Source organism: Crocodylus siamensis, chromosome 11, assembly GCF_052110815.1.
Source record: "Crocodylus siamensis isolate JL-2025a chromosome 11, ASM5211081v1, whole genome shotgun sequence".
NCBI lineage: Eukaryota > Metazoa > Chordata > Crocodylia > Crocodylidae > Crocodylus > Crocodylus siamensis.
In genome coordinates this window covers 61,712,337-61,724,986 of record NC_143405.1, presented here as the reverse complement: position 1 = coordinate 61,724,986, position 12,650 = coordinate 61,712,337, and positions in this window count along the sequence as shown.

Genomic DNA, 12,650 nt, shown 5'->3' with positions numbered 1-12,650 from the left:
CCCGACACTGTGCTCACTGTCTGCATTTGTGCTATCCTGCTCCTGTATGTGATACAAGAGGCAACAGGAAACAGCAAAAGACTAGACTGCAGGCAGGATCAACAACTCGACTGGCTGAGCCAAAGGGAAAGTCTCCCCAGCTGGTCTAGCAGAAATTGTACTAAACATTTCTTCTCCTAAAAGTAGTGCATATGTTAGGTGCCAAAAACTGCCTTAGCCGTTGAGTGTGTAAAGGGTTTATCACAGTGAGAATTGAACCACACAAGATTTTGGCAGTTGGAATAAGCTGGAGCCTTAAAGCTCTTTTAAAAGAATCTGTCAAAGCACCTCAAAGCGTGTTATTTCAAGCTTTGGTTTGAGGTCTGTTAAAAGAAGGTAGCACCTTCCTTTGGTGTCGTCTGCACCCAGGTCTTAGTTATATGTGTATAGAACGGCCAGACAAGGTTCTTCGGGTAAATTGGATATCTTTTATTAGACCAACTCAAATAGCTGGAACAATTCTTGTTTGCAAGCTTTTGGGTACACATACCCTTCGTCAGGCTGAGGAAGCATCTGCAGTTGGCGTGTGCTGTTCCTGGATTAAATGAATGGTAAAGAAGCCAGAGGCTGGTATGCAGGCAAGAAAGCATAGGCTAAAGTGGTATTGGATACTGAAGTGATACAGGGGTGAATGGATGTGCTTAATAATTAGGACAGCAGTATGTGATGGTGTGTGCACACCCACCATGATTCAATGATATACACATGCAATTAGGAAATATCTTAACCCTGCAGTGGTACTGGGCAGATCAGGCTGTTGTAGTGAGTTATTACAGCCCTTCTTCATAAGGAAGGTGGTCTGACATCAGCCCGGCTGGTAATGACTGATATTTGCTCCCATATGACAACAGTTCAGTGATCTGTATAAATTTATGTTGTCATCTCAGTCCAGTTCCCAGAGAACACACTAAATAAAACCCCCATCACTGCGATTGACACAAACGGGTAGGCAATCTCAGGACTGACTGCGTCTGACAATTATCATGCTCTTCATCCAGAAGAGGTTCACCAGCCCATTGGTGGACAGCATGGGGAAGCTTAAAGTACTTGGCCATGCAATAGCTGGTCAGAGGGCTTCAATCTCCTGGTCATCCAGTCTAGCCCCATTCACGAGCCTGAAATGACACAATAAAATCAAATCACTTGGGGTGGGGGGGGGGACACAGACGTTTGAAAAGTACAATAGCAAGACAAGTAATTCCACTCCTTGGGGTGTATTAATGAATTTACTAAATATTCCCTAATATTTAAGTAACGTAAGAGTGATGTTATAGCCATGATGGTCCAGAAATTACGTAAGGTGAGGATTTCTTAGGGTGACCTCTTTTATTATGTAGTTGGGATAGAGTGAGACAAGCTTTCAAATTGCTTTGTTGTATTCAAAAGCTTGTCTAACTCTATCCCAGCTACATAGTTGGTCTAAGAAAATATATCACCCTAAGAAATCCATGCCTCTAATATTTAAGAACACAGTTAGAGGATTCTTTGTTCTCCCCCCTCGTATTTACCCTTCTGCATTACCAGATGGCTGCTTTGCCTTTTTCCATTATCCAGTATTCATTATCTTTCAGCTATTTTCCTTTTCATTGTATAATATACGTGAATTAACTTAAATAAAATTTACATTTATATAGTGCTGGATATACTTACATTCATATAGTGCTGCGTCTCAAATGGCTTACAAAAATAATATGCAGGAACTTTAAAACTTAGTCTTATTGAAGGCCGGAAAAGCCAGACAAGAAGATAACATTTTAGTTTTGTCTTAAAGTAATTCACTGAATCTGCATTTCTGATGTCAAGTGGAAGTGAATTCCACAGCCAACTGTGAATAGCAAGCAAAAGCCCTACAGCCAAGACAATTTAATCTGAATCCTTTTTCCCTCCATGCCTGTGATTTGTATTTTTTCCCCCAAAATATCTTTCTGTTCATATGTTCTGAAATCTGTGTGGATTTTCTGTCTTATAGCTTGCATGGCACTTATTCCTTGCAATTGTCCTTACAATTCCAAATCACTACGTGAAAAAGTCTCTTGGAAAAATATCGTTAATACAATAAGTAGTTTCAAAATGACAACCATGATTCATGAAAGCAGAATACTTTTAATTGGAAAAGATGTCTGCTGTGCTGCATATTGTTTGGAAAAAATAGGCAATCAACATAAGTTACAGTACTTGTGAGATGAAATACATGTGGGCACAATTATAAATATATGTCAAGAAAAGAAATCTAAATAAGTAAAGATTCTCCAGAAGTTTCTAGTCTGGGTCGACACCATGACGTATTTCTGCAGTGTAACATGGGAAATCATCACAGTACAGTTCAGAAATCAGAAAGGAGGATCTTATTGCTAAAGTGGTGGACTCAAGTTCTGGCCTCTGATTCCTAGCCCCTTTCATAAACCAGATAATCTCTGCAATTCCATTTCCACATCTGCTTTTCTCCTGTCTTTTGTCCATCTCACCTGCTGTGATTGCAGCCTTTTTGGGACAGGAACTATGTCTTGCTATGGGTCGGCACTGTGCTTGGTGCAGTGGCATCCTGTTCTGCACTGTGGCCTGTGGACATGACTGTATTGCAATGAATAATAAAAACAGATTGCAGGTGGAGATGCTCTAGCAATAGCAACATGCCTCCAACTGCCTGAATAGGCAACTGTATGCTTCTTTACCTCTGTCTGGGAATATAGAAAGCTCTTGGGTAGTTCTGTATTGGACTCTAAATGTGCCCCTGTTGCTTGTATCAACATATGTGAGCTACCTTTAACCTAGGGTCTTATGGCCAGGCAGGACAGGGTTCAGGGCTGTTTGAGCCCACCAGGGTTCGTGGTTAAATGCTGAGCTCCATAGGACCTGCAGTCATGTTTTTGGATTGTAATGTAGGTTCACCTTCAGTGTGGATTTTCTTATAACCAACAGTACCCTTGCTCTTGTTCGTACAGGTGCTTAAGGTTGGAGACTTCGTAGTCTTCATTTAGCTCCCTTAGCATTATGGACAGAGTAGGCAAGGTGGTATGGTAGTAAAGATCTTAGTCTGAGAGCTTTGGGTTCAATTCTGTGTCCTACCACTGACATCCTGGGTAGCCTTAAGTCACTTGGCTTCTCTTTGCAGACCCACAGAAGAAGGATGCTTCTTGCAGGGTTCTTGTAACCTGCAGTTGCTTTGATACCAGCGTTCGCTCCACATGATGGATTCTGGATGAACAAATCTGTATGGACTCATGTAAGGATGACCAAAAGAAGCAACTAGTAAGGGCCAAATTTGCAAAAAGTAGCCTCCAAGATTATTCTTGCATATTGTCATGCATAGCCATTCCTGGCAGCAAAAGGTTTGCTTTCCTGTGTTGTTCAGCATAGACGGGAGGCAATAGTAAAACACTTTCCTTTCCCCTTAGGCTACAGACTGGCAGGTCTTTGAAGGGCTTTGGTGGATGAGGTGAGGGTAAGGAATTGTTGTATGCAGCATGTCTTCTAAACCAGCACAATATCCATATTGAATTTAATGCCTCTCTGAGAGGCCAGTCTGCTCTGGCATGGGAAGAGTTGACCTGGCTAGTGGGGCATGTACATAGGCTGTTTCTCAGTCTGCTCTGCTTCTCTCAAGTCTTCTGCTACTGGCAGCAATATTCCCATAACTCCCACAGGAGTGTGCAGTTCTCTGATGCATCAGACTGCCTTTTTTGAATTACCCTGCTCAGACTTCTGTGTTCTTCTACTGCCATGCTCCACTTCCAGGGGGCCCAACATAGCGGAGAAGGTTGTTAGGTTCCTGGGCATGTGTTTGAATAGCTTGACAAAGGGTACCTGGTGCCTGAAAGCTTGCCCAACATCTCTCCCAAATGTACAGTTGGTCCAGTAAGAGTTATCACCAAAAAATCTCACTTTTGAAAGCTTACGCAGATGTTAAAATGTCTCCTTTCCTCACTAGGGCCCAAATGCAGGTCTAATCTTAATTACTGACCACAATGGATGATGATGAATCAACATGACCACGATTTGGTCTCCCCACTAGAGAACTAAGTCTGATGGCAATGAGAGTCACATTTGCTTCCAGGCATGCAGAACTCTAAACAACTCATTAGACACTTGTGATACGCTGCTCTGTTTCTTTCTATCTTCACCTGTTTGGAGGTCTCATGTTCATGTATAGGCTGTGATATAAGCCAGGTAGAAATACCAGCTGAATCCACACGGGTGAAGCAATCTTCTCAAACTCTTTATGGATTCTTCTTTTTTAATTCATAAAACATTATTTATGTCCCCTCTTAGAGAAGCAAATTGGGACTGAGCAAAGCAACATCTGTGCACTGTGTAGGGAGGGCCATATTCAGCAATAAAGTTGCTGCCAGGTTAATTGTTGCATAGTCGCATAGCTGCCTTGTCAGCCGTTAGGGGTATTAAATGAGAGCAGGGAAAAGAAAACTCAGCTTAGTATTTCTGTATGATTCTTTAGGATGCTTTCCTGCTCAGCCCAGAGTTCATGCACCTTCCCTGGGAGAGGCGGCCTGAAACAGAAACTCTGGCAGGGGAACAGTAGATTGTCGTCTCATGAGAAGGAATCAGAAGATTCAGCTTGAGTTTGTAGTTCTGCTGTAGACTTTCTTTGAAACACAGGGCAACTCCATTTAATGTGTGTGCCTTGCTCTCCCCATCTGTAAAATGGGGATTGCTTTTCTAGCACCTTTTACCTGTCTGGTCTATTTGGGCTGTAATTGCTTTGGGACAGTCACTATCCTTTACCCAAGGGATGTGGCTATGCTGTGTGGCTACAGCACATAGACACAGCTGGACTAAAACTAGCACAGCTCTCTTGGGGTACCAAGAGAGCCATCCATCCAAGTAAGGACCCAAAGTCCAGAAATGGCTTGTACAGCTCACAGGAAAACACAGCCTCCTTTGGCCGTGCTGCCGTTGGCACCTGGGTTAAAGCTAGCTGGAGCTTGTCCCCACATGCTGCCATCACACCTCTGATTGCAGTGTAGACCCAGCTCGTGTGTGTGTAATATCTCACTCTGCGAAGCTCTGATATTTGCAGAGGCCTGCAGTTGCTATCAGACTATAAATAAGTGCATATATTAACATAGCTGGGAGGTGTAATTATTAAAGGAAATTGTGCCTATAGATATTTACCCATTTACCACAGACTTTGGTATGTTCTGAAGGAAGTCGCTGCCCCTAACTTATTCTGCTAGAGCTCTGCCATAGGCAAATAATATCTCCCTTACTTTCCTGGTGCAACGGTCCACCTATCACTGGGCAGACTCATACCCTGTGGAAATATGGTCATAATACCATCTGAAAAATGAGCAAAAAGCTTGATAACATTGTCACACATGCACATACGCATGTTCGTTTGTGCTTCTAGAAAGTGCATTTTTGAAGTGAAAATTAGCATCAGAAAATTAGAATACCAGTGTTCACAAATCTAAAAAGTAGCTTGATTTAAATTACTCGCAATTGTCTGTTTCTCTTCCCCCTTAAAAATAATGCATCCTTTAAAAAAAAATTCCTTTGAGCACTGATGGGAAGCCTTGCACATTACATATTTGCTTCGTGCACTTTTGAACTAAAGCATTTAATGTTTGAAAATAAGCCCTAAATATATTAAAGTTAATTGGGACACAAGAAAGAATTTTGGAAGGAATTTGAGCTTCTGCGATGACTTAGAAGTTACAGCGAGACATGATGTTAGCGTAATGTCTTGATTTATATCACTCGTGTTGAATTCTAATTGCACTAAATGAGCAAAAATATGTTCAGGGTTATAGAGATTTTACTCAGAGACAAAATAAAGAGAGCATGTATTGAACTAATACAGAGAACAGAAAATCCTGCTTAACTAATCTCTTCTATAGAAGGCCATAAAAAGTGTCATGATAACAGTGCAAAAGGGCATAAATTTTTTGGATTTTCTGAAAAGCTTTCGTTAAAAATTCCATGCAATGAGGTACCGCCTTGAGCCAAAGATGCAGGGATTTGGGGAGCAGTAAAGAATCAAGACCTAGATGCAATGAGAATTATATACTCAGTGTCTGAATGGGCCGATCCACAATAATATATCATTAGCAATCCCAGCCCTGGAAGAGGATGGGTGCTGGCTCTCAATCAAATCAGTGGCTTCACTGGAAAGGCTCCCTTACTGCAATAGTTCAGGACCCAGGCTAATAATAGCTTCATAATTGTGGGTTGCAGGCTGCTTGGGGACAAGTCGGTCAGAGGTGAGAGGAGAGATCTTACACACTCCTATGAGTGTCAAGAAATCTCTCATCAGCCTTGTCTTCCCGGCTAAAAAAGATGTGCAGGTTTTTTTCCACTCTACCTCTGGGAAACTAATGCATGTAAACTATACTAAGGTAAAAATGTAGTGAAGACAAGGCACTTTAGTTTTTACCACAAGGTACGCTTGATAAGGTCAACCCCAGTAGAAATATAACACTGACCTTGGTGAGTTTATCTCATGGTAGAGCTGAAACGCCTTATCTTTTCTGTGTTTTCTCTCAGGATGGTTTATGGGTGAGAGTCATGCCAACGTAAAACAAAAAGTTGTTTCTTTTGCCAGTAAAGACTGGAGTGGAATTGGCCCATGTCCTTTGTTGTGAATCAGATATTAGCTTAAAGAGTCCTAAACTGGCTTAACAGTAAGAGGAAAGCTATAACATCATTTTTTCTCTTATCTGCAGTAGAGTAGTCCCACAGCAACTGAGATTAGTGTCCTATTGTGCAAGGGGCTGCACAAACATAATGTAAGAGATGGTCCTAGTTTATAGTCTAAGTCGAAAGGGTAGATGGTGGAAGGGTAGATGACTTATCCAAGGCATCTCAGCAGGTCCATAACAAATGGAGCTAAAGTCCACATCTCCAGTCACTCAACCATAGCATAGTGGTGCTCTGGCCAGGACTTTTTGCCGGTACGTGTGCTAGGCTAGAAGTGAGCTGACTGGCTGTCTGTAGGGCCCCTTTACTCCTCATGGGTGGCACATGATGGTCCATGAGAGTTTGTGAAACAAAAGACGCTGTTGGGATTAAACTGTTTTTAAGGCTACGGACAGAAGTTATGTATAAACCGGTTTAAACCTGATCAGAAACTGGTTTAAACCTGTAACAGAACAGAAGTTCAGTGCACATAAACCAGTTTCAAAATGTATGAAACTGATTTAAGAGAAACCTTGTTGAATGTAGTAGCAGACATAACTGATTTAGGTCAAACCCGTTTATGAAACTTCTGTCTCAGACCCCTTCCTGGTTCAAGTTAAATCACAGTACCCCAGCATCCCAGCATTTTGCAGCCCAGGGCTGGGCTGTGCTGCCTGCTCCAGAGAGCAGGGCTAGCCCTGCCCCTCTTCTCCCTAGCTGGAGCAGTGAGGGCTGGCTCACTGCCCCCCTGAGGCAAACCCCAGTTGGGATCTGGGGCCAGGAAGGGGGATTAAACTTCCCTCCCCCTGAGTCCCTTCCCCCTGCTAAACATAGTCCACAGTTGCAGCCAGCACTAAAAGTCCCAGAGGCACCTGGAAGCAGGAAGAGGAAGTGATGAGCACCCCTGAAGAGTTCTGCTGCTGTGATTCTGGACTGCAAATCCCAGAGACCTCAGGGGCAGCAGAAAGAGGAAACAAACACACAGCCCATGCTGCCTACATGCCAGAGAGCCATGGTCTGGCATCCCCCAGCTTCTGGCTTGAGCCACTGTAGGCATGTGGCTGCATTTCCTGAATCAAAAGTAAATGTCTGTTAATTTGCTTGTTGATTCAGTCTTTGCAGTTTAGGCTAACCTGCAAAGACCGAATCAGTTCAGCCTGGGGCTTTTTGACTGTCTGTACTTAGCCTAAGTCTGTACTTAGCCTAAGAGTTCAGCTACAAATGAGGTTTCTCTATAGAGATATTTCCTATCAGGATGCAGGGTGGGTGGATGAGGCGTGTGACCAGCTCCATAGTCAGCTGCCAAATGCTGACTCCTGTCAAGCTAAAGAGAGTGGTAATGAAGTCTGATGCTACCTGCTGATCTGGGTACCAGAGCCTGTTCCTCATGTGAGTGCTGCACAATCCCAGGTGCTCCATAATCAACCTTGTGGTTTTGTCGTGGCCAGAGAAAAAAAAATGATACTGCTCTAAGTTTCAGCATCTAAATACCCTTCCCAGCCAGATATGGTTACAGCCTGAGAAAATTCATAGCTGGTTTTATTACACCTCCCTTAAAATCCCTTGCGGCTGTGCAAAGCACGCTTGATTATTTGAATATGCCTGCTTGACACAGCCCAGCTAATAATATTTATGTCTTTGAGAATTTGCTGCTAGGAAAAAGAGATTTGTAATAAAACTATCCTAGACAAATAGGTGTAGATACATGACAGAAGCTATTCTCCATATCGTGTTTTAACATCTAATTACAACAAAGGAAGGTCAGTGGGCTGTGACCTCATTCAGCTCTCTGAGTATGTGAAGTTTGTTCTTGCCTTCTGTCAGTGTTGTTCAGGAGCCCAGGGGAGCTCTGCCGCTCAACCACCTGTTTAGAGAGGTGTGAGAACCAGAACAGGAGCCATGCCCATAGTTGCCTGGTGCTTACTACAGTGGGGACCTAGACACATGTGAACTTTCAGCCGTATAAAAAACGGAAGAACTTGACTCTTCTGTGCATGAAGCTGTGTGTTCAAGTGTCAAGAGTCCAAGGAGATGCCTCTTGTCTTTTTGTGAATACATATAATTGGAACTGAATTTAGGTGCAAAACTTTAAAAATATGTGAGAATTCCTCCAAAACTCATGTCTATAAAACCTTAGTAGTACCAGCACCCTCCTTGCTTAGCAATACCATCACATACACATGCAAACCATTTAAACCATCTGTTATGTTAGGAAGGTGGGAGAAAAGTGAGCGTGAAGACTGTTTGCCCCATTTGCTGAAAGAAAGCGGAGGTAAGCAGTGAAGAAGCTGGTGACAGGAAAAGTATCTGGAGGTAAAAGACAGGACTGTAGATATGGAAACACACTAAAGCAAGGGCGCTAAATACAATTCCCTGTTTTAAGGTGAGATTGCTAGGATGTAAAACCATGGTTCTTTGGGGAGGGTGAAGGGAAGAGTAAGTTAGTTTGTTCACGTTACTGTGGCAATGGGGCTGCCGAGGAAAGACTCCTCCCTGCCCTCCCACCTGGATACAGACAATCACGGAGCACCGCTACCTGGCATAAGATGGATCGAGACATTTGAGGAAGGGACGGCAGGGGGTTGCATTACAATGAGGAAGAGAAGGATGTTAAGAGGGAAGCAATAGGGTAGCAGGAACCATCCTACCCTACAGAAAACATGAAATTAAACAGCCCCACAATCCTTTTTATTCTGCACTTAAAAGCCAAATCATTGCAAATAAACATTCAGAAAATATACCGCATTTGCCATAAATAATGCAATGCCTAAAGAATTCCGGATGTGCCTTTAATATTACATGTGAATCCAAGGCCCCTCTTGTAATAATTTTAGAAAATATCCATAATCTTGTCATCTTAACAGCACTACAAGTTTTCTGCCCTTTTCATCTTTCTCAATGTATTAGGAACTGAGAAATGCGGACCTTATTCGCATAAAAATTGTATTTGCCATTATGATTGCCTTTGCAGATGTACACCTAACAAGTCTATTTGATTTCAGATGAGTAAAGTAAATTAAGGAGGGACAGTTCAGCATCATGCCTGAGAAGACTTAACCACTATAACACTGGCTTTGGGTTGCTTTACATTGCAAGACATAATCATAAAGTGATCCCCAAACCCAATCTGATGTAAGGAGCCACAAGGCCATTGATTTCAGTGAGGTTGTGCCTGTAAACAGCAGGGTTGAATTTTGCTCATTTGTCTTAATAGGAAAATCGTGTGAGACTTGAAAACAAAAGACAACAATGCAGCAATATCAAGAAATCCTCTATACAGAGGGCTCTATCCTGCAAATTTGACTTCAGTAGAGCTGATTGTTCACATGAGCGAAGTGAAGCAGGATTGTAAATCTATGCAAGGCGAAGCCCTTGGTTGCTACTTGTTCCTGGAACAGGAAAAAAATCTCGGGTGTTTTTGTTTCCAAACTTGGTCTCAGGTTAAACAGCAAGGAACAAAAATTCTTCCCTGGGAGAAGTGCATGCAGCTTCAGTGGGATTTGCATATATGCATCTGAGAACAAAGCTTGGCTTTCTAATTTTAACATTTGCTAATGCTTAGCTGAATCCTGATGTTAGGACATTATATACCTAGACTTCCAAAAGGGTTTTGATCTAGTATCCCATGATATCCTTATGGGAAAACTGGAAGATTGTGGGCTCAGCTGCTCGACGGTTCAGTGGGTGGGAAACTGGCTCCTAGGCAGGACCCAGAGAGGTCTCATGAACGGATCCATAGCGTCCTGGCACAAAGTGGCCAGTGGTGTCCCTCAGGGGTCCGTGCTTGGACCTGTGCTTTTCAACATCTTTATCAACGAGTTGGATGGGGGAGTCAAAAGCTCGCTGGCCAAGTTTGCGGATGACACCAAGTTATGGGGCAGTGTGGCCATGTGAGAAGATAGGCTGCAGATACAGGCGGACCCGGGCAGGCTCAAGAGTTGGGCAGATGGGAACCAGATGAAGTTCAACACTTCCAAATGTAAGGTGCTCCATCAGGGGCAAACAATCCTCAACATACCTACAGGCTCGGAGGTGACAGCCTGACCTGCACCGCGGTTGAAAGGGACCTAGGGGTAATGACTGACCACTGCGTGAACATGAGCCGTCAGTGCAAGGTGGTGGCCAGCAGAGCAAACAACAATGCTGGCATACATCAACCGATGCATCTTATGTAAATCTAAGGAAGTGATACTCCTGCTGCACTCAGCACTGGTGAGACTGCAGCTGGAGTACCCTGGGTGCTGCGCTTCAATAAGGACGTGGAAAAACTTGAGAGGGTCCAGAGAAGAGCCACCTGTATGATCAGGGGCTTGCAAGGCAAGTCATATGAGGAAAGCTGAGGGACCTGGGAAGAGACGGTTGAGAGGAGGCTTGATAGCGGCTTACTGCTACATCAGAGGAGTGCATCAGGAGCTCGGTGAACAGCTGTTCACTAGGACACCCACGGGGAAGACCAGGAGTAATAGATACAAACTCCTGGAAGACCACTTCAGGCTTAATACCAGGAAAAACTCCTTCACAGTCAAGGTGTCCGACTGGAATAAACTCTCTCCAGAGGTGGTGCAGTCACCTACCCTGGAGGTTTTCAAGAGGAGACTGGGCAGTCACCTCACTGGGATCACCTAACCTCAGTTGTCTTCCTGCTGAGAGTGGGGGGGCTGGACCCGATGATCTGCAATGTCCCTTCTAGCCCCTAATATCTACGAATTTATGTCAATAGGAGTTTGGATAGTGATCAGAATGAGGGTGTAACTGGCCCCCTGTCTGTGCTGAATCAGTAGATAAAAATATCATATGGATTTCGTATTTTTTCAGTTCATTGCAATGCCCTTCATACTGATGGCTTTACTGTACTAAAGGCTGAAGCTTTCCTTTGGTATAATGTATTATTAAAATTATGGTTAATTAAATTAGTCTGGAATATAATACCCAGGCTAAAGGAACATAGTGTACTCCTCTCTGAAACACCAACCCATCCCACAAGCAAATCAAAGACTGACAGTGAATAAATCTGAGATTGAGTCACAGTGATTATCTTTTTACTATGTGACTAGAGTAGAAATAGTAGAATAAAAGAAATAGTTATACTGACAATATTTCTAAGTGTGATATGGTCAGTGTAATATTTATATGTTTATCTATCCATCCTGATAAATGTCCCCAGCCATTGCTGCGGCATCCAAACAGTAATTCAAAATTGTCAAACTGATCATAAATCAGCATTTCGGTAGCTAGGACTTTGGGCTCCGAGCTGGGTGACTTGGATGCTAGCACTGACCCTGCCACTGATGCACGGTTTGACCATAACCAAATCACTTCACCTCTCTCTTATCCCTCCCACTTTCTGTCTGCCCTGAGTGTTGAGACTAAAGACTCTTTCTGGCCCAGACTGCCTCTCATTATGCACATAGTACACGGGGCCAAACTCTCTGTTGGAGCATTTTGATTCCAGTGTAATAATAATAACAATATGACCTCACAACCTGCTCCTTCAAATTCTCTTCTCTTTCAAACCAAGACACCTTTCCCCCTGTCTCTCTCTGAAAACAGAGCAATCTTGAAGGCCATGAAATCTGGGAGAAGTATGGGGCTGTTTACCCAGCCTGAGAAGCGAGCATCTGGTAAGTGAGCTATCTTAGGGCTTCTCTGCACAACACTGTGTGTTATGCCATGTAGACATACCTTATGCATCACATCCTGGCAACCACCTGCTACCCAAAAATGTCCTTTTGCTTGAGCCAGGGGCTCTGAGCCCAACTCTCACCTGATCATAGCTACTACAGAATGAGATGGGTAGAGACGTCCACTAGGTACTCAGACTCGCTGGGTGTCACAGTGTCAAGAACACCATAAGCTTCACCGTGAGACCAGCCAGCAGCCAGGCTAGGGGCAGGGCCTTGGGTTTCCAAAAGCTCAGGTAGATATTTAAAAATATACATAGCAGCAGCAAAGTACATAGGGGGCCTCTCTGCGTAATC